The sequence below is a fragment of the Ambystoma mexicanum genome, chromosome 8, assembly GCF_040938575.1.
Source record: "Ambystoma mexicanum isolate Mex_15411 chromosome 8, UKY_AmexF1_1, whole genome shotgun sequence".
Taxonomy (NCBI): Eukaryota; Metazoa; Chordata; class Amphibia; order Caudata; family Ambystomatidae; genus Ambystoma; species Ambystoma mexicanum.
Genome location: NC_090929.1, coordinates 384,082,898 through 384,103,047, shown reverse-complemented (window position 1 = coordinate 384,103,047; position 20,150 = coordinate 384,082,898). Strand labels below are relative to the sequence as shown.

The 20,150-nt window shown below is 46.3% G+C and overlaps 1 long non-coding RNA gene and 1 pseudogene across 1 annotated transcript in view; both read left to right on the top strand.

The window, feature by feature from the left end:
• The first annotated feature begins 4,026 nt into the window (after positions 1 to 4,026).
• On the top strand, positions 4,027 to 4,167 carry LOC138475027 (small nucleolar RNA SNORA49; annotated as a pseudogene).
• A 9,928-nt stretch (positions 4,168 to 14,095) lies between these two features.
• The window catches only part of LOC138471965 (uncharacterized), a 62,758-nt gene continuing 56,703 nt past the window's right edge, over positions 14,096 to 20,150 (top strand). Inside the window, exon 1 of the long non-coding RNA XR_011268539.1 lies at positions 14,096 to 14,392. This is a non-coding gene — a long non-coding RNA (uncharacterized lncRNA). The remainder of the gene's footprint in view (positions 14,393 to 20,150) is intronic.

The window sequence follows — 20,150 nt, the reverse complement described above, 5'->3', positions numbered from 1 at the left end:
CTGAGGTATCGCTTTTTCTCTCTCTCTTTTCAACTTAAAACAACAACAATACCCAATATACCCTCCCGTGAAGGTATTTTTCGTGCACGGATGTACTCACATCCTACGATCTGCACCGTCAGCTGGTGTTGAGTCCCCTCTATCTGCCGCTCCGACCTCTGAGTCCAGAGTGCCACCTGCAAGACTGGGCAGGACTTCCGCTGAAACTGGGCACATGCCAAACTCTTCTCAGGTGCGCACACTAACCACTCCCTGCAGGCACACCATGCTGCCCAAGGGAGCCGGAACGAAGAGTTCTTGACCCTGTGCTAGACATTCGGCACCTCAGCAGTGCCTCCAAATGTTAAGATAGGCCCAAACATATCAATAAAAAATAAAACTCAATAACGGAGTAACTCCAAGTACACGAAGAAACCCAGCTTTTTTCGAATACAGTCACCTGCTAGGGGAACATACAAAAGACAATCTCAGCATGGTGTTGTGAACAACAAGGTTTTAAACAAGGAAATCATCATAACTGATGTCATAGTTAGTACTTATAATAAAAACGTCTGCTCTCTCACTTGATTTGTTGGTGGAGCATAGAACATATAGTTAGCTATAAGCAAACCTTTTACTATTGGTTCTTTCACAATAACTCCTCCTAGATACATCTTTCTACAAATGATGAATTTCAATCTAGCATGCTACTTGTTGGCACTCTACTACAATAGTTGATAAGAGGAACATAATTTGTCTGGCCAGTCATTTGCTCATCTGACCTCAGACCCATTTATGCGGTGCAAAGGTACAATGTGGGGAAGGAGAAGTTGGTGAGCTGCTATGATTCATTTAAAGTAATACCTCCCTCTTGTTCCCAGCTTTAGGCTTATCCACCAGCCCGTTTGTGGCCTTGGGCATGTCGTCTCAGTGCCTGGACATAATAAAAAAGTGGTAGATGCACTATCTAATTGGGCCTGGAATATATTACCATTGTTTCGATCATGGGGTGAGAGACCGCGGTGCTAAAATCATGTTCAACCATTTATTGGATTTCCCACTGTTCTACATGTGTGTGCTTTGCTTCGATTGCCATTTGTGGCTCTCTGTGTTCATTCATTTTGTGATCAATTGGCACGGTAGCTACCTGCACCTGGTATTCAAGGATGTGTGTATTTCTCACTGCTACCGACTGAAACAAATTAACCTTAATAATTGTTTGATTGAGCACCACACACAGTGGATAATTTATAAGCAGCACTCAGATGCCTGAGGGTTTGTATCACTATATAAATGCTAAATTATTATTACTATTTATTATCCTTTGAAAATAAGTGTCTCTATCGTCAATATTTTTCCTTTCAACCCAACCCTTTAAAACCCATTTATGTGTTAACTTTAAACATTCCATTCCTTCTACTCCTCAAACTATCCAGAAGAGACCACATCACTCCAGCCCTAAAAACACTACACTGGCTCCCAGTAAAACATCACATCACCTTCAAAACAATGTGATTAACGCACAGAGCAATCAGCGGACAAGGAGCAGAATTCCTACAAAACAAAATAACAGTCTACAAACCAACGAGACGCCCTCCGATCAAGCAACGAAATCCGCCTGGAACTCAAACCATACCTTAAGAAAAAACTTGGAGGCACCTCCTTCTACCACTTAGCCGCAAAAACCTGGAACAATATCCCAAAAGAAATAAGAAACACTGAAGATCACCTAAAATTTAGGAAATCACTAAAAACCTGGCTCTTCAACACCACAGACTAAATCTGGAAACCGAAACCGGAAAAAGGATGACTAATCCGGAAAGGACATGGACATCCCTGACCCGAGAGGGTAGCTCCTACAGCACCTGGACGGGTGACACCGGATAGACTGGAACACAGGCGGCACTCACGAAGACTGAGCCAACTCCCCCAGACAATCCCACCAACACTTTCGCCTGTCCCTTAATTACCATGAGGTACCACAGTGGTGTGGAATTGTCGAGATATTGGCAATCACCACTCTACCTAAGAGGTTGACATTGGCAGGTGCACTGGCCACAGGAGTATGAAGGGAGGATAAGGTGAGCTATGAGAGAGCATGTTAGAGGCGAGGGCTAGAGGATTAAGGAAGCTTGTATGCCAGTCGGACCCAGATCAGGACAGAGCCGCACCAGGGGAGACTGCGCAAGCCGAGCGCCTGAATTCAGGATAGAGACACAAACTAACCGACCGTACTAACAATTTCCCTTTCTGCACACACCTCTCAAACTCCAAACCAAACACAACCAAAATCTACAGCACAACAACCCGCACAAACTTCACTACATCGCAACAACAAAACAAAAACACACATAGGGCCTCATTACACGGATGGCAGAGAACCATGGCGCTATTAGCGCCATGGTTCATGCCGGTAAAATACCGGCACCGCCTTGGCGGAAAGGGGAATTACCGCCCCATTCCAAGGTTGCGGGCGGTAATTCCCCCTTCCACCATTGCCCTTCCCCATTCCCATTTTTGTCCCATAGGGCTCAATGGGAATGGGGAAGGCGCTAATTACGGTACCGCTAATTGCGGTACGAAATTAGCTCCCTGGGTCCCTTTGCGGGTTGGTTTTTAACGCCTGCAAAAAGCAGGCGTTAAATCCCCCAACCCGCAAAGGGACCTCGTAGTAAGGCGGTAAGGATTTACCGGTACCGGTATTTTACCGGTACCGGTAAATCCTTACCGCCATCCGTGTAATGAGGCCCATAGTCTTGCACAACATTACACAACAACTACCGGCCGCAAACACCCCAGGCCCAGCCAACGGACCCACCGAGCTGAGGCCGCCAACAGCACATCACTGATCTCTTGCACTTTTCCTGCCTCCTCCCACTACCTCAACCTCCCCTCCTCTTTCAGAGCCGCCAGAGCGCCAGGGGACCACTCCGGTGGTGATAGTACGCGGTACAAATGTCCTTTAACATTAACATTAACATATTGTGCGCTCTGGGAAACGCTATCTAGTGTGGTTTCAGCTTCTCAAGCAAACCACCCTTCGGCGCACAGAGCTTGGTGCTGAGCTACTGTCTGAGCATTGTGATGCCTGGAAACTGTGTTAAGCAATTTTATGTCAGGATTCATTTCAGAATTGAGGCATTGAAGGTTTTGGCCTAAATAATGATGATACTTCTTTATTGTTAGTGTTCTTTGTGCCTGGTGTATGTTCTTCATGTTTATTGCATGTGTACCCTATCTGGGTATTCTGTGAACCTCCTACTTCTATAAGTATAAACTAATTTGTGCCGTACTTGTTTTGCACAACATATTCTACTCTTAGTGAAGGCTGCATGTTGCTTAGCTGTTCACTGACAGTCCACTGAGCATTTATTTGTGTATATCTTCGTTCATGACCGGGAACAGGTGGGGTCGTGGCCAGACCTGGTGCAACTCTCATCTCCATTACCACAACATTGAGTGTGAAATCTCGTATTTCAAGGACAATCAGGGATCAGTGGATAACCTATCTGTTGTTTGGCATGCTTTAAATGCAACAATATGAGGTAACATGATTAGCCTTGCTTGCATTTTACAAGAGAAAGCTGAAAGAGGCGGAACGTGTTAGACTTGAAGGTGCATGACATCTGGCTGATGAGCAATACAATTGTCCCCTACTGTTGTTAACATGTCATCTATGCTGAGTGCTAAGCGCTCCCTTGATTGTTAGCTGCAATCGAGAGCAGAGACAGACTTGTTTTATACTAGACAGGCTTTCTGGGAGTTAGGTGAAAAGTCAGTCACATTACCAGCTAGCCGGTTTACTCTAAAGGAGAAAGGGCGGCAAGTGCTCTTTATTGAGGGTAATGAGTGATCTATTTTGAGAAGGAATGAAAACATTTACAGGGCATTAAAATAGTGATGACAGACATATTACTGAATCGGAGGTATCTATTTGTGCCAGGTTGATATCCCCTGTTCGGATGAGCAAACAATGGGCCTCATTACAACTTTGGAGGCAGCCATGCCCTTAATAAGGGCATGGCTGCCTCCAAAATCGTGTCCGGGTTCCCTGAATGGGGAAATACCGGGCCATTCCGACTTTGGAGGGCCCGGTATTTCCTCCTTCAGGGAACCCAGATCCAGTCCTTCCCCATTCCCATTCGAGCCCCCATAGAGCTCAATGGGAATGGGGGGGGAGCTAACAACCGGCCCGTTAATAAGGGGCCCGTTGTTAGCTCCCTGGTCCCCTCGCGGTACCCGCTATGGACATCTGGTAAAACCAGAGGTCCAGAGCGGGTCCCACGAGGGAACCTCGTAATAGGGCGGAATGGGATTAACGACGCCAGCACCATTACCAGGGCCGTTATTCCCATTCTGCCCACCTCATAATGTGGCTCTCTGTCTTGATGTGGAAATAACCAGTCAAGAGGTCATATTCTCTCCCCTTCCCTAGCACAGCTGTATGCAGAAATTGTAAAGGATGTTTAAAAGAGTAGATTTAACTATGTCCATGGGAGGAGCAAGTATCAGCTATGTAAGTGACTCAATGACATAAGAGTCATGTGTAAGGTGAGGTTGCGACACATGTAATTACACCTAGAGTGCCACATGTCAAGCAGTAGGGCACGGAGAATACACTCACAAAAACACACAATGTAGATGTAGTCCTGAGGTATAAATGAATAGGGATGTAAGAGCACAGTGATCAAACGTGTAGCAATAATAGTATATGTGTTTGTGTTTTTATTTTTTAGAGCATATGTGCGCAGGGTTTTTTGCCACATATGTATATAGGGTTGTGTTTATTTTTATAAGTATGGGTGGAGCATATTTAGGGCTTTTGGCTAGAGGTAGTGGTAGCAGTAAAATAGAAGTATAATTAGGATTACTGTTATGTGTATTAATGAACCACAGTGCAGACATCTTTTAGCAGGCCTAGGGCATGCTGGATAGAAGCCATTATAATATTTTCGTTAAGAGGGCGCAGCACACATTAAAATTGAATTTCTGCTGGCACGATTAAGCAGTGGAGATCAGCTAATTAAGGTCGAGGAACACAGAGTAGCTAATTAATCGTTGCCAAAGGAAAGGTTTCTCATGGACAAGCCCCAGCCTGACACCAGCTGTAAATCCACGCGATATGTTTCAAGAGGTCTGACAGTGAATACAATAACAATTGAGAATGTTTTTGACCTTGGTACTGTTATGCTGTGCTCGCTTTAGCTCCAGCCAACAGAATCCAGTTAAAACTTGTATCCCCGTATGTTCAACTCTGCGAGCCAAACTGGTCAACTTAATGGTGTAACTAAGAGCTGTTGTGGGTGGGATTATGACATCATAAAGGGGTTGTAGAGGGTTGTGTTCCAGGAAATGTGTTGTCCAATAGAACTACCCCAATGCATGAAGCAATAAAGGGGCCGGATAATGTCCCACCAATCACTTTTTTTGAACTGCCACACAATGTAACTAATTAAGCAATATGCCCCCACAGCGGGGGCATTACCGACTCAGGTAATGCCACGGGGCATTACCAGAGTCGGTAATGCCCCCGCCGCGAGGGGCATATAGCTATTAGTACCCCGGCCTGCAAAAACTGCATGAACGGGGCACTAAAAGCTATTTTTTTGTCCCGAAACGCTGCAGTGTTTCGGGAAAAAAAAAAATAGACCGGAAAAAAAAAAATGGGAAAGGGAAAACGGAGTCCGTTTTCCCTTTCCATGGTGGCCATCTGGAGCGGACGTGCTGGAAACAGAAGCGTTTCCAGCACATCCACTCCTGAAAAAAAAAGAAGGTAAGTGCAGTTGGGAGGGTGGAAGGGGAAAAAAAGAAGAAAAAAAAACATACCTGGGTCCCCGGCGGGGGACGATGGAAGCCTCCAGCCGTGTGGAGGCTCTGAGCGGGGTTGGCCCCGCTCCGAGTCTCCACACGGCGGAATGCTGCCATCGTCCCCTGCTGGGGACCCAGGGATAGAAGGTAAGTAGAGTGGGGAGGGCAGGGAGGAGGGAGCAAAGGGAAGGCGAGGGGATGGAGAAAAAAAAAGCCTTACCTCAGTCCCCGGCAGGGGGGAAGTTAGCCTCTCAGCCGTGGGGAGGCTCGGAGCGGGGATGGCCCCGCTTCGAGCATCCTGAATTGGTTGAGGGGCTACCACGCCCCCCACCGGGGACAAAGGCAGTGGAATCCCGACAGAGGGATTCCCAGCCTGATAATGACTCTGCGAGGGCCAATCAGAATGGCTCTTTCATTCTGATTGCGCACTCGCCGGGTACTAATGTGTTTTATTCTAATCATGTGGTTTATGTTTATAAATGTTGCACCTGCAGCAGGCAGAGTTTGAGAATGTTTTCAACCAGTTCAGCTTGCAGGGCTGTCTTCATTGATTTCTCCCAGTTGTGGGAATTATTAAAGCTCTGTTTTTTCCTTGCACTGTATCTACTTTTCTGTGGAGTATTTTGTACCTTTTTTCAGATTACTCATCTAAAGTAATCCCTCTTTACAAATGAGGCGTTACTTAATCCATGCAGTCTGTGTTGATTACAGTTGTTCCAAAACAAGGGAAAGATCATTCTGATTGTAGTAACTTTTGCCCAATATCACTATTGAAATCGTATGTTAATCTTTTGGCGAAGATTTATGCAAGAGGGCTCAATGTTTGGCTGCCGAAACTGGTTCATAAGAATGAAACTGGGTTTATAAATGGTATAAATAGTTATGATGATCTGTGAGAGCTGTTGAATGTCTTCATCTTAAGAGGCATTCTGCAGATGCTTATGGAGCTATTAGCATTGATGATGAAAAGGCATTTAAAAGGGTGAATTGGGTAGATCTGTCGAGTTTTGATTAGAGTAAACTGGGGTCTGTGATTCTTGAAAATTTGTCGTGCTTTTTATAGCGGATCAAGGACTGCAGTGACTGTTAATGGCTGTACACTGATACCATTGAAATCCAAAAGTGGACATGCCAGGGTTGCCTTCTTTCACCTTTATTCTTTGACTTATTTATAGAGCCACTAGCTGTTGTGCTTAAGACACACCCGGATATAAAAGGTATTTTGTTCAGTGATTGCATTTCATGGGTGCTTCTATATGCTGATGACCTTCTGGTGTTGATTTCGGACCCAGAACGTTCCTTCTGAGAGTTGATGTTGTCGTAGCAATTATTTGGAGGTGTTTTAGATCATAAGATTAATGTCTCTAAGACACTGATCTTTCCGATGTCTTTTTCATCTCATAGGGAGTTGTTTGATGTAGAATGGAATGTATGGGCTGGAGGAGGATTCAGGTATCTGGGTATTCAGGTCACTAGAAATGTTAGCTTGCTCCTTGAGAGTAACATCAGGCTTAAACTTGCAGGGAGAGTTATATTCTGTTGTAAAGAGAAGACACTGAACGTAACAGTCTGGGGTAAAATGACCTTGCTCCCCAAGTTGTTATATGTTTTTAGCATGCTTCCCTTTCTGCTCTCGGGTAAACTAGCTTTGGAAATAAATAAATCCCTCAACAGGTGTTCGTGGGGAGAAGGTGGGAAGTCACAAATTCCAAAGGACATTCTTCTGAGACCGGGGCACATGGAAGGTTTTGGTTATCCTAACATAAGACAGTATCATGCTGCTTTCACGTTGCACACATTGCATCACTGGCTCATGCTGGATCATGTCGACTGTGCAAATTGGATTTGCAGTGAGAAAGGGGCAGCTTCTCCAGCTCCTCTTCATAGCTTGCTGTATGTGGAAAAATTACTTCCAGTTGGCTCGACTCTGCCATTTACAAAACCTGTCATAAAGGCATGGAAGAGTAGCAATGCGATTCAGGGTGAAAGATGTTTGCTTTGTGCAAAGTCTAGTATGTGGAAGAACCTGGCTGTTAAAATTGGTAAATGCACTATTTCTTGGATTTCTTGGCAATAATCAGACATTTGGAGGATTGTACAGGTTCATGATGGTCAGTGTATTCTTGATTTTGAGTTCTTGCATGTCACATACAAATTGCGGTTGCCATCCCTCTTTGGAGCTCTGACAAGTAATTACGGAACAAAGGGATTAACCCAGGAAATACCGGGTATCACATTATGGGTGTACAAAATTGAAGAATTACAGACCATGCCCAATTTTGAGAAAGGCTGCAGACAGCCAAAACATGTGTCATTATAAGGGCATTGTAGAACAAAATAACAAATAAAAAATGCAACTATGCTAACTAGCTAGTATGGTGCATTAATTTCTGTTTGGCGCAGTTTTTGACAAGTCCAAACAACATACAAATTGTGGTTACCTGAGAATCATTGCCAGTGTGCACTAAGGGATCTTTTTGATGTGTTATTTTCACCCCAAAAGCTAGTTTGCATGGTCCGCCCATGATTTTGCACTTATCTAATAGTATGTCCCTTTACGCCTCTTTGCTTTATAAACTTCTTATGCCTCAACAAAGCATCTCAATGTGGTAGGGATAATTGGGATTCAGATCTGGGTTAAAGGATATCTGACATTGAATGGACCAATAGATGTGCAGTTCCAAGCAGACTTAAAATTGATTTTAAGATACGGTACACACAACAGAGGATTACTCACTACATATATTGATCCACATGGAAAATGTAGTCCTGTAAATTGTGTATTTGTTGTAGTTGTAGAAGATATGTGTGTATCATTTTGCACATCTCTTGACCCTCTTCCTGCTCCCACCTGTGAGGCTAAAAACCTCAGGGTCATCTTCGACTCCACAGTCTCCTTCTCTCCTCACATCTCCGACGTCTCTAAGAAGTCACAGTATGAGCTGCACCTCCTCTGTCTCCAGAGCTCTGGTTCACTCTTGGCTGTACTATTGCAACAGCCTCTTCCTAAATCTACCTGCTTCTACTCTCCACCCTCTGCAACTCCTCCAGAAGAGGACTGCGAAACTTGTCCTTGGCCTCAAGCCCAGGGATCGTATGTCTCCAGGACTGAAATCTCTGCACTGGCTCCCAGTGGCTGCAAGCATTAACTTCAAAATCCTCTGCATTGTCCACAAGGCCTTCTGGGGCTTGGGGCCTCAATACCTTCAACTCTCTCTTCCTAAATATCTTCCTTCTCGAGCTCTTCGCTCATCCGCCTCCAACTCCCTCAGGGTCAGTCGCTTCTCCAAGCAACGAGTTGGTGGTAGATGTCTTTCTTCGGATGGGGCCTCCCTCTGGAACAGCGTTCCTGCCTCTCTGAAACTTGAGAATCATCTCAGGGTCTGGAAGCACCTGAAAACCTTTCTCTTTGCTTCAGATTTTTATCCTCCTCTCCCCTGCTGAATTTCCTGGATGAAACTGAAACTGCACTGGTTACCTGGCAACCCTCTTATCTCGGGCCCAGATCCCCTCCCCCACCAGTCACACACCTGCACTGCCTTCCCTGCAACCCCCGCACTTGGGGACTGTTTTCTGTATCCCTACAGTCCCACCACCAGCACTTGACACCTGATGTCTGCACTTACCCTTGCATTTGCCACCAGCTGGCCGTACATTCACTTATTGTTTATTTATTCTATTATCCCATGTACTGCACGGTCCCCTACCCCTTCCCCCTGCACTTTCCCCCTTACCCCTTCCCACGCACTTGCACGATCTGAATGACACCTGGCCTAGGAGGATCATTGTCTTTGTCTTCCCTCTGTTCCCCCTCCCTTGCCCCGTCACGCCCTGAAACACTTGGGTATAGGCGCGTTATAAATGCCATATCATATCATATCATGTAGGAAGGTTCTGATCTTTTGGGATGGCGTATCCAGCGTAAAGACTTAGTACTTTTTTTTCCTCGCACACTGTCTGTGTGTTGGGTTGCTTTGCTTCTAGTATTATTCTGTTGGTAAGCTCTTCTGGGTTTATAGGGCTCTCTTGCTGGCCAAGTAGCATATTTTGAAGTTTTGGAAAAGTGATATTAGTCCTACTGTTGACGATTGGTTGCATTAACTTGCATAGTTTGTCGCTTTTATCCAGTAGGGAGAGGGTGTCTTTCCAGGTTAAACGGCGGCAAGACGGATATGATGATATTTGGAGTACTTTCCATGAATTATATGTTTAACTGCCCCAATACCTTCCACTTTTTTCTCTTCTTCTCTTTCCTTCTTATATGACAGTTGATTTGTTGCTCATATGTATCTATTATTCCCTTTTATACCTGGCACTTGTAATTCGTCCTGTTACTTCTTTTGTGCTAAAATAATAATACATTATTTTTTTAAAAAATGCATTTTAAAAAGAAATGCAGTGCAACTATAATCTTCTAAGAAGCAGGGAGCAATGTGCACCGAGCAGACTAGTCAAGTGGAGAATGGTGCGGCTGTGCCTATATCACACACTCTCTGCCACTCTTCGGCCGGGTGACACATTTTTCTATTAAACCGATCCCAAGCTGGCTCCTGATGACCTGCACACGAAACAAACAGTGCAGTTTGAAAAGTCTGTTTCTCTCAGGTACACCGAGAACATGATACAAATACTGCACTGATTATTGTCTGCCCTTGTAAGGATCCGATCCTTTGCCTTAAGTGGCACTGCAAAATGAGCCCGGGCCCGTTAAGGTGCATGGCCTAGTGGAGGGGGTCGCCTGCTGGCTCATTAGGCCACGCCCCTTGACGGGCCCCAGCTCAATGGGCTACAGGCACCCCCTCCAGGAAGCCTTTTGTAGAGATCAGCACCGGGTGCTTGTTAGGAAAGAAAGATTTCATAAATGTATGTAATTTTCCCTCCATGTGTACACCCCCAAACGTTTTGCTGCTGTTTAGACACCATAGACTGACTGTTCCAGAGAAGCACAGCCTTCAGCTGCACTCCTCTGGGCTTTTGCTCACTTTTTATGGGTAAACTGACATTCCCTTAAGAAATTCAGTACTGGGAGACTTTGTTTCTCTTAGTCCTTTTCCAATGTTGCAACTTTTCTGCAACATGTAACAAGTGCACAATGTACCTTCCAGTACAGTGTACTTGGGTCTGTAGTCATTTCAAAAGACCCTAGATACTCTGATGGACTTTTTGTGAGATGAGCAAATGCATCATGGACAGGGCTGGTGGCAGCTATTGAATCGCATTATTTTTAACCATTTCCTGCCATGTAAACCGTGTTAAGAGCATTTGGCACAAATAGGTGGCCTGGCTCCAAAATGGCCATGCCACGAGGTTCTTTGTCCTGTCCTTTGGCCATCTTACTCCTTCACCTTCCCCAGGTCGAGTCGACCGGGTCAGTCCTTATTCGGTCATGCATTTTCCCGCGAAATGCAATGCTTTTGCGGGCTTCTGCATGCCTTGTGTGTGTGCCTCCAGGATGTGGGCTGGAACGTCTGAGTCCAATACACATCCTGGGTGCCAGAGAGTCTGGAGTACCATGGCCACCATGATTGGTCCACGTATGGAATGTGTGTTTGTAAGCAGATCTCCCATTGGATCCTCTTTGTTTTGGCACAAAGGGAACTTTGGATAAGAGGAGGCGAAAAACACCCATACCTTGTCGATCTCTGGAGTTCTCACTGAAAGAAGGATAGTCTCCAAGTATCCTGAAATTACAAAGCTGTATCAAGGAACCACTGGTGACCCACTGGAAGATTTGGCACCCTAGGCCCGCTGTCGTCCTGCGGGACCCCTCTGGCTCGGGTCGGCCTAGAAGGTCTGCGAAGACGCTTCAATCCATTGGAATAGTGGGACCAACTATTCTTGGCACCTTCATCAAAACCTGCAAATAAGCTTTCTCTGAAGTGTCCCTGGACCAACCAGTGGACTCACCAGCTTGCCCAGGTCCTTTGCTCTGTCACCGCCGCCGTTTCGAGGAGGCCCTCAAAACTTGGTATACTGCTAGCTCTGTGTCTGCGGCACCCTCACACCGAATTTCATACACTTGCCGTTCCCAGGTCTGAAGTGAGACGAGTGTGCCAGGACCGGAGCATACGCAGTTACGGTGTTGCCCTGCCACGGCAACAACCTTTACAGGTGTGCTGCATTTGTGAACCTCTTGCCCCTGAAGCCTGCTGCCATGAAACTGAGTCGATTCATTCACCTGGAGTGGAGAAATCGCCACTGTCCCATTTGGGAATCATCACTGTATCTTCGTAACTGAAAGCCGCATAGACGTCCTTTTTGTCACATTCGAACCTGCAAGCAAAGTGGACTTGACTGGTGAAGTTTGGTCCAAGTGCGCCTGGGGCCGGTGAGTAACGCTAACCCAACCCGGTGGCCCCTAGCACCTCCATCCATTTTTACGCACAGGTGGCCCCTGAGGGCCCCTCTCCTTTCCACTGCTAGTGCGAACTAGCGAACTATTCCCATACTCTGGAACTGCCTCTGCCTTCAAATGGGGGTCCTCCCTGAATAGTGGGAATCTATTCTTCATCACCTCACCCACCTTCCTGAGTTGCTAGAGACCCCTGAAGAGACCCCGTTTTGCCCATTGGAACAACTGCCTGTGCTTGCATTGCATGTACTGTTGAGCACAAGGCTCCCCTCTTCTTAGGGCTTGGCCTGCCTCTTAGGTGTGCTGCTGATGTTGAAGAGGACTAAAGACTACCTGCACTGCCTGTTCCCTTCCCCTTTAGGTTGTGGACATATTTGGTGCAATTAACCCTTTAGACCCCAATGGTCTTGTATATACATTGTATTGATAGTGTTGTGTTGGTTTACCCAGTGTTCCTGTGATTATTTTACTGTGTGCTGAGTTACAAAGGCCTTGTAATGAATGTGTTTATATTTTTAATATAACCACCTGTCTGGGAGTAATTTGTAAGTGTCCTTGCTCTGTGTGCTCATTGAGGTCCTTCCGTCACCCTCACCCCTCCTGAGAACTAGTCTTGACCGCCTGCCATAGCTACCTTGATTGGTCTGGCTTGTCCAGAGGTTGTCCTTTTCCAAGAAACTAGGCTGGCCTTCTCAACCTCTGCCCACCAGGTCAGAGTTCAGAAATCCATCTTAACAGTGCTGATCTCTGCATTTATTCTCTAAAGGCTTGCCTGGCAGGAGACAGCGCCGCGTCTTTTCAGCCTTAATGGTGGCGCTGCCCCTCGCGGCAGCATCACCATTAAGGCTGGAACGGTGAGACCGTAGGAAGGGGAGGCCTTTTTCCTAAAGACTGAAACTTCTGCGAATGCGCGGGAGCTTCAGAATTTAGAAAAAAAGGCCTGTGCTTCCAGCGGCCTCAAGTTTCCCTCCACCAGTATGGATGAAAGGCTTGTTTTCTGAAGCCTGAAGATTTCGCACACGAGCAAGATCTTCAGGCTTTAGAAAAAAATCGCTGTCATGCTGGGGCTGCCAGGGGAGATTAGTGAGCCCCGGCAGGGCCCCGCCTCAAAACGTGATTTTGGAGCCTGCCCGTGCTCAGCCGCGGCAGGTCCCAGCCCACTTAAAGGCCTGATTCGATCGCAATGTGATTTGTTTGCAGTCTGTTTACTCTCAGCACAAGATGAAAATAGTACAATGGTTCTGATCCGTCCCAGTTAACTTACACTAAGGTCATTATGCAATTGGCAGTGCCGGCCCCAGGTCTGCCAGCGCCCTGTGCAAGATTTGTGTGCCTCCCCCCCCCCACCCACCACAAATGCAGAACAGCAGGGGGCTCAGTTTTGTTGTTCTGGAAGCAAGGCTCCCAATATTTGCTACGCGGGGATGGGGGTTGAGGAGGTTTAATGGGCTTACTTATGCCCTTGTGCAGCCGGACCCCCTGAGCGTACCTTGAGCCTGTACTGACAATTGGTGTATGCTGCAATGCAACTACCAAGCATACGAATACCATATTCCACTGTTTACGGTCTGCCTGCTACACAGGATCGAAATAGTGTAGATTTTACAGGTTGTCTCTGCTTGAAGTTAGCCTATGGCACACATTTCGCATTAGATTTTTTTGTATTTGTAACATACAAGCTCAGCAAACTAAATTGCCTTTTGTCGTGATAGGAACATGAAACTGTTAGTAGATATGGAAGACATAAATAGTGAAGTGTTTATAGCTGGTCTCTGCCTGTTTATACTAAACAACACCTGCTGGCATTGGATTGGAGCAGCGGTAACCAGGTATCTCTCTTCGCTTGCACTAAGCACGTGATACAACTTATGTTCTAGAAAACAGGTAAAGACAACCCCAGTCAGTGCTTCTCAAACGATGCTTTCTATGTGGAGTGCAGCCCTGCTGCCCCCTACTCCCACATGGAAGCGCCAGGCTGCGACACGTGCCAAGTGCCCGCACGCTGTAGCTTCCGGGCGCTGTTTACCTCCCGCCCTGAGACACATGAAGACGCCCGTTGTCTGTGACAGCGTGGGCTGGGCGTGTCCTGCGCTGATTGGCGCCACCCTATGAAGTATAAACTAGGAGGAGGAGCGCGGACCCCGTGTTTTGTAAATAAACCGTGGTTTGGGCACTGAACGGGGCAGTGGTGAAGTGCTTTCTCCGTCCATGGAGCTCCCCCCTCGGAGCGGGGCTCACCTCTTACGTTGCCAGGTAAGGCATGAGGCCGAGGTTTGGGTTGAATTTGGGGTGCCTTATATCTAGGTGGACACAGTGACACTTTTGCAGACTACCTGGGGCCAGAGGCATCTCCGCTCGCTTTCCGTCCCATCTTATTAGACATCATCTCAAAATCCCTATTTTTTTTTTTTTTTTACTTAAATGAAGTCTGGCTCTTTCCCTTTCTCAGTCCTGACTTCTTTGTATACTTGTCACTGGCTTATCTATGGTTTATATCAGTGCTTTAAATTGGGGGGGGGGGGTTGTAGTGTAGGGAAGTACAGGTGCTATGAAGCTGGACATTCTGTGCGGAGGGGGAGAAGTAGTTCGGGTACTCTCAAAGTAACGAAGCTGAACATTCCATGCAGGGCTTTTGGCGCCGGCCGTTTCGGAGTGGCACCGTGGGCACAGGTCCCTTTTAGGCACACCCTGTTTGCAGGCAATGCTAGGCGAGATTAAATTATGTGCCAAGGAGCACACACTCTGGCAAAGCAGCGTATCTGAGATCCGTTCAAGCAAACTTCCAGTTTGTTGTTATGCATTGTGTTAAGCACGTTTTAATATCCATATTAAATTACTTTCTTTTTTGCGTGTCAAGCTAGCAGATATCATAGTTATAAACTAAGCTTTATAAGGGGAGTTTTATTATTGTTAGGTTTTATGACTTAAGATACCAGCTGTTTGTGAGTCTTTAGTGGCAATCGTTCCATCACAACTCAATTACACATTAGAATAGGCACTGCTAATAACACACTCTAACAAAGTCATTGCCCAGGCTTTCTAAAGCAGTCCCTGCGTCATCAAAGGACACCCACAGGTGAAGCCCACGTAGAAACGGTGTTCCGTGTAGTAGTGTGCTGAGAGCACAGTGGATGCAGGTGTGTCCCTCTTTTTGTTGTGCACAGTGGGCCCTGAAGGGGACATTTGCGGGGTAGTGAAAAGAGGAGGAGGGAGTATGTGTTGCATTCCCTAGCAGATGCTGCAGAAGCTTAGTCCTGAAAGTTGATCAAGTTTTCATTTTCACCTCGCAAATAGTTGAGTACTGGTACCAGGCACGCAACGGCATTGAGCTGTCTGGGCTCTAGCCCCACGCGCCCCCCTCTGAAATTTGAGCTGAGTGGTGGGCCGTTTTGTTACTCAGAGGGGAGAGAAGCCTTTGCTAAAACCAGAGGCTTTAGTTACTGTGCTCGTGCAGAATGTATTTGTACAAACGCAGCAAAACTTTAAAGCTGCTACTTTCAGGAAAGGCTTCCTTCACTGCACTGCTTTACAAAAATGAAATGCACACATCAGTCCCTTCGCCACAGATGCAAGCAAACATGTTTTCTTTCACATCCGAGTGGGGTTCACTTGCTTTTTGTTAGAGAGAGAGGCGAGGGGAACCTTTTCTGAAACTGGCAGTGAGGGTGTTGCATGTTAACTCGTGTGTATGATGGTTGGGTGCGAATGTACTTGAGCGATTGTATGGTTAATGGTATGTTTAAATGAGTGTGTCTGGCCCAAAGAGCTGATTCTGGCGTGTAGAGGGTGGGGAGGTGTGGTGGTTGATCGGAGAGGGACAGGTGGCGAAAGGGGATAGGATGTATGGGCTCCCTGCCAGACAACCCTTGGGGTAGAACGGAGGGGGGAGCCTCTTAAGTTTGCCCCACCCCATTTTTAAAGTGACCCCGCCCATAACCAGTTAGCTGCACCCTCACTTGTAGGTTTCGTTGCACACCTGACCAGTACTCGCTTTCAGGCATTGACAAGTACTCGAATGCACAAAAATAAGAATTATAGGTACTGAGGGCTGGGTATGACAAACCCGCTCCCATCGCCCTCTTTCTCCATCTCTTCTTGTTTTGTCTGTACAGCGCACTCCTTTCCTGTGTCCATGTGGGATGGGCAGCCAGTCCTATCTTTTTCCCTTAGGATCCTGGGACTCGTCGTTTTGTCTTTCCAGTTTGAAATTTTGGAAAACTAAAAGTCCCAGAATGCCAAGCAAAACGGGACTGAATGGCCTTCTCACGCATGGCCACAGGACTCTTGTGAGTTGTGCACTGAGAGCTCTGTGCCCTATACTATTATTTATCAACATATTTATTTCTGTCTACACCTTTATATGACTATCTTATCCCATTTCCCCTTTGTTGCTACATTTTCTGTCATTGGGTTATTGCTAAGAAGAATACCTTTTTAATTCAGTACATTAAATGTGCGCTCTGCAGTGTGCATGTTACAGGTTGCCTTTGCTCGTGCCCTCAGGCTGTCTTGAGGTTTCCAGTAATGTTAGACTACATTAGGATCTTGGTGACAAAGAGTGTAATAACCTTTTCAGCGTCATTTTGAAAACAATGGGCCCACCAACGTTTGTACGCGCATGCTGTAGGGTCATCTGAATGCAATTTTCAACTTTTGCCACGGGGAAAAGTAAAGATTAAAACAAGGCGATATTGCCTTTACTGCTTATTTTTTCTCTCCGCTCTGCCTGCAAATTACGCTTTGTAGACGGCGTTTACCAATGGACTACCTGTTCATAAGCAGGCACTAATGTGAGGCCGGGTCTGTAGGAATCCATTCACTTTGCACCTGCATGAAAGGAAGTGCTCACACACGAGGGAGGATGGCGGCACAGTAGAGATCTATCCTTCACCTAGAGTCAGCATGAGTACAGTGAAGCATGAAAGCATTACGCCTTGCTTTTACGCGTTCTTATTATGCTGCAACCCATTATAAAATTAAAATACTTTTCGAGGAACCTTATTTGTTTCGGCTTCCCTTTGAACAACCTCAGCGCCCTGACAATTTCCAGATACTACACTGTTTTGTTAGGACTTTTCGCTTTTTCGTGGTCGCATGTGATTGTAACCATGGAGGTCCGGTCCCTCAACTCCGTTTTCATTAAGACACAAAAGCAAACTTTTGGTTACTGTTTCTCTCATGCGCCCTTATGCTTTGAGAAGAAAAAATCCTCCAGACTCTCCTTCTCTTGATTTTGTAATGGATGGATATCTTTTATTTAGTGTCCTGTTCCTTGACACGCGGCCAGAGATTTAACCCATGACAAACCCGTTATCAACAATAGAGACACACTAAAGCAATATGAGTATAGAACAGGAAGCATTAGCCCCGATTTCAAAAAGACGATGTGTTCGTCGAAACACGTGTAATCATAAAGGGCAACTTAAAGAGAACAATTAAGTTGTTTAAATAAAAGATATCCATCCTTTACAAAATCAAGAGAAGGAGAGTCTGGAGGATTTTTTCTTCTCGAAGCATAAGGGCGCATGAGAGAAACAGTAACCAAAAGTTTGCCATTATAAAATTTACCTCCTTAGTGTTTCAGCTCAACATGACCGCCTGGCCAAATCCCCTCCCTGCATTCCTTTATCTCCCCATTACTATGTATGCACATACAGTGTCTCAGACTGGTTTTCCCAGTTGTAGGGAAGAGGGATCCCAAACATAATTTTGAAACGGCTACCAGAGACCCGGATACAACTTCAGCCGGCCCTGTCTCTGTCCCCCAGTGGAGGTGTCTTTCTCTCTCCCTTTTGTGCTTTCTCATATCTCCTCCCTTCCTTCTATTCGTCCTCTTGTCCCATTTCTCGGCCCTCTTATCTCGTCTTCAGTATCTCTTCTCATTTTCTGGCTGTGTTTATTTACTTTTGCCAGCCCCCACTGCTGGGAGAATTTGCTTCTACAAATTCAGTGCATGTCGTTTTTTTATTTTGTTTAGCACCACAGCCATTACTCTCAACCCTCCACTCCATCATAACCATGTTCTCGACTTATAAATATGAGTTATCCGTCATGGGTCGATAGTTATGTAGGATATAGGACTGCCCTCAAAGACCATTCTCTGGAATTAAAAGATTGCATACCCACAATGCATTGCTCAATGGCTCTGAACGGGAGGTGATCTTCTAGTGGTGGCTTTGTGGCAAGCTTGACTTGGCTGAAATGGCTTATTTTACACATTACTGTATCTCTTCATTTTCCTTTTTTATATTTAACACTTCATGCTGGATTCCCCCCACTCCTAAAAGTGCTGCAAATATAGGTATTATCCACTCACTTTAATGGGACTGTTTTTTTTTTTACCAGAGAAGTTAAAAGGCACAAGTCAGCATTGCCTTGACATGATCATCCTCCTGACTAATTAGAAGTGCTATAATGGTAATTTATGATATGACCCAGTAATAGACGGCTTCTGTTTTTTGCCTATATATTTCTGATCTGATGTGGATGTTCTATGTAATATTTCACTTTTTGTTGGTTGCCCACCAAAAAGACTGATTTATTTTAAGCGACAATGGCACATCCCTTTGCCTGCCCCGCCCTCTCGCTGCTGGGATGTCTGTGAAATCAGAGTTTCACACCTACCCCTGTTAAGATGGATTTCTGAACTCTGACCTGGAGGGGCAGAGGTTCAGAAGGCCAGCCTAGTTTCTTGGAACAGGGTAACCTCTGGACAAGCCAGACCAATCAGGGTAGCGATGGCGGCGGGCAAGACTTAAGTCTCAAGAGGGGTGAGGGTGACGGAAAGACCTCAATGAGCACACAAAGCAAGGACACTTACAAATTACTCCAGGTGTTATATTAAAAATATAGACACATTTATTACAAGGCCTTTGTAACATCGACCATAGCAAAGAATCACAATAATACTAAAGTAAACCAACACCTCACAATCAATACAATATATATACAAGACCGAGGGGTCTAAGGAGTTAGGAGCAGGAGTTAGGAGCACGTAATATGTAAACTACATAGATGGGGAGGAAAACAGGCAGTGCAAGTAATCATTGGACCCAGTTCGACATCTGAAATACACCTAACTAGGAGGAAGTCCGAGCCCTACGAAGAGAGGAGCCTTATGCTCAAAGGTACCTGCACGCGCTGGTGCCAATGGACAAAAGAGGGCCTCTTCAAGGATATCAGGCAGTTCAGGAAGGTGAATGAAGCGATGCAGAACAAGTCCCCACTACTCAAGCAAGGCCTCCGTTTACAGGCAGAGGCAGGGTGAGAGTGCGGGATAGTCGCTATTTTGCAACAGCGGTAGAAAAGAAACGGGTTCCTGTGCGAGGGGCCACCGGTTGGGGTATGGACTACTCACCGGTCCCCGGCGCAGGCAGACCCAGACTTCTCCAGTTCAGTTCCCGTTGCTGGCAGGTTCAGCTGCGATGATCCGGACGTCTCGACGCCGTGTAGATTCTGCGTAGCAGGATGCAGGGTCGAGGGTGTCCCAAATGCAGCGGACGTGCACAGGTTGTTACCACAGCAGGGCAACACGGCAACTGCGTTTACTCTGGTCCGGGCGCACTCGTCTCACTTCAGACCTGGGAATGCCAAGTGTACGAATTCGGTGTGAGGGTGCCGTGGACGCAGAGCAAGCAGTAGACCAAGTTTCAAGGGCTTCCTCGAAACGGCGATGGTGACAGAGCAAAGCGTCCTGCGGCTGGTCAGCCCACTGGTTGGCCCAGGGACACTTCCGAAGAGGCTTACTTGCAGGGTTTGATGAAGGTGCCGGGAATAGTTGATCCCACTATTCCAATGAGTCGAAGCACCTTTGCAGACCTTCTAGGACGATCAGATACAGAGGGGTCTTGCAGGAGGACAGTGGCTCAGGGTGCCAAACCTTCAGCGGGTCACCAGCGGTTCCTCGACTCAGCTTCTTGTTGCAGGATACTTGGCTCCTTATCCCTTGTTCGGTGGGAACTCAGGAGATCAACCTGGTAGTGGTGTTTTCAGCCTCCTTTTATCCAAAGTT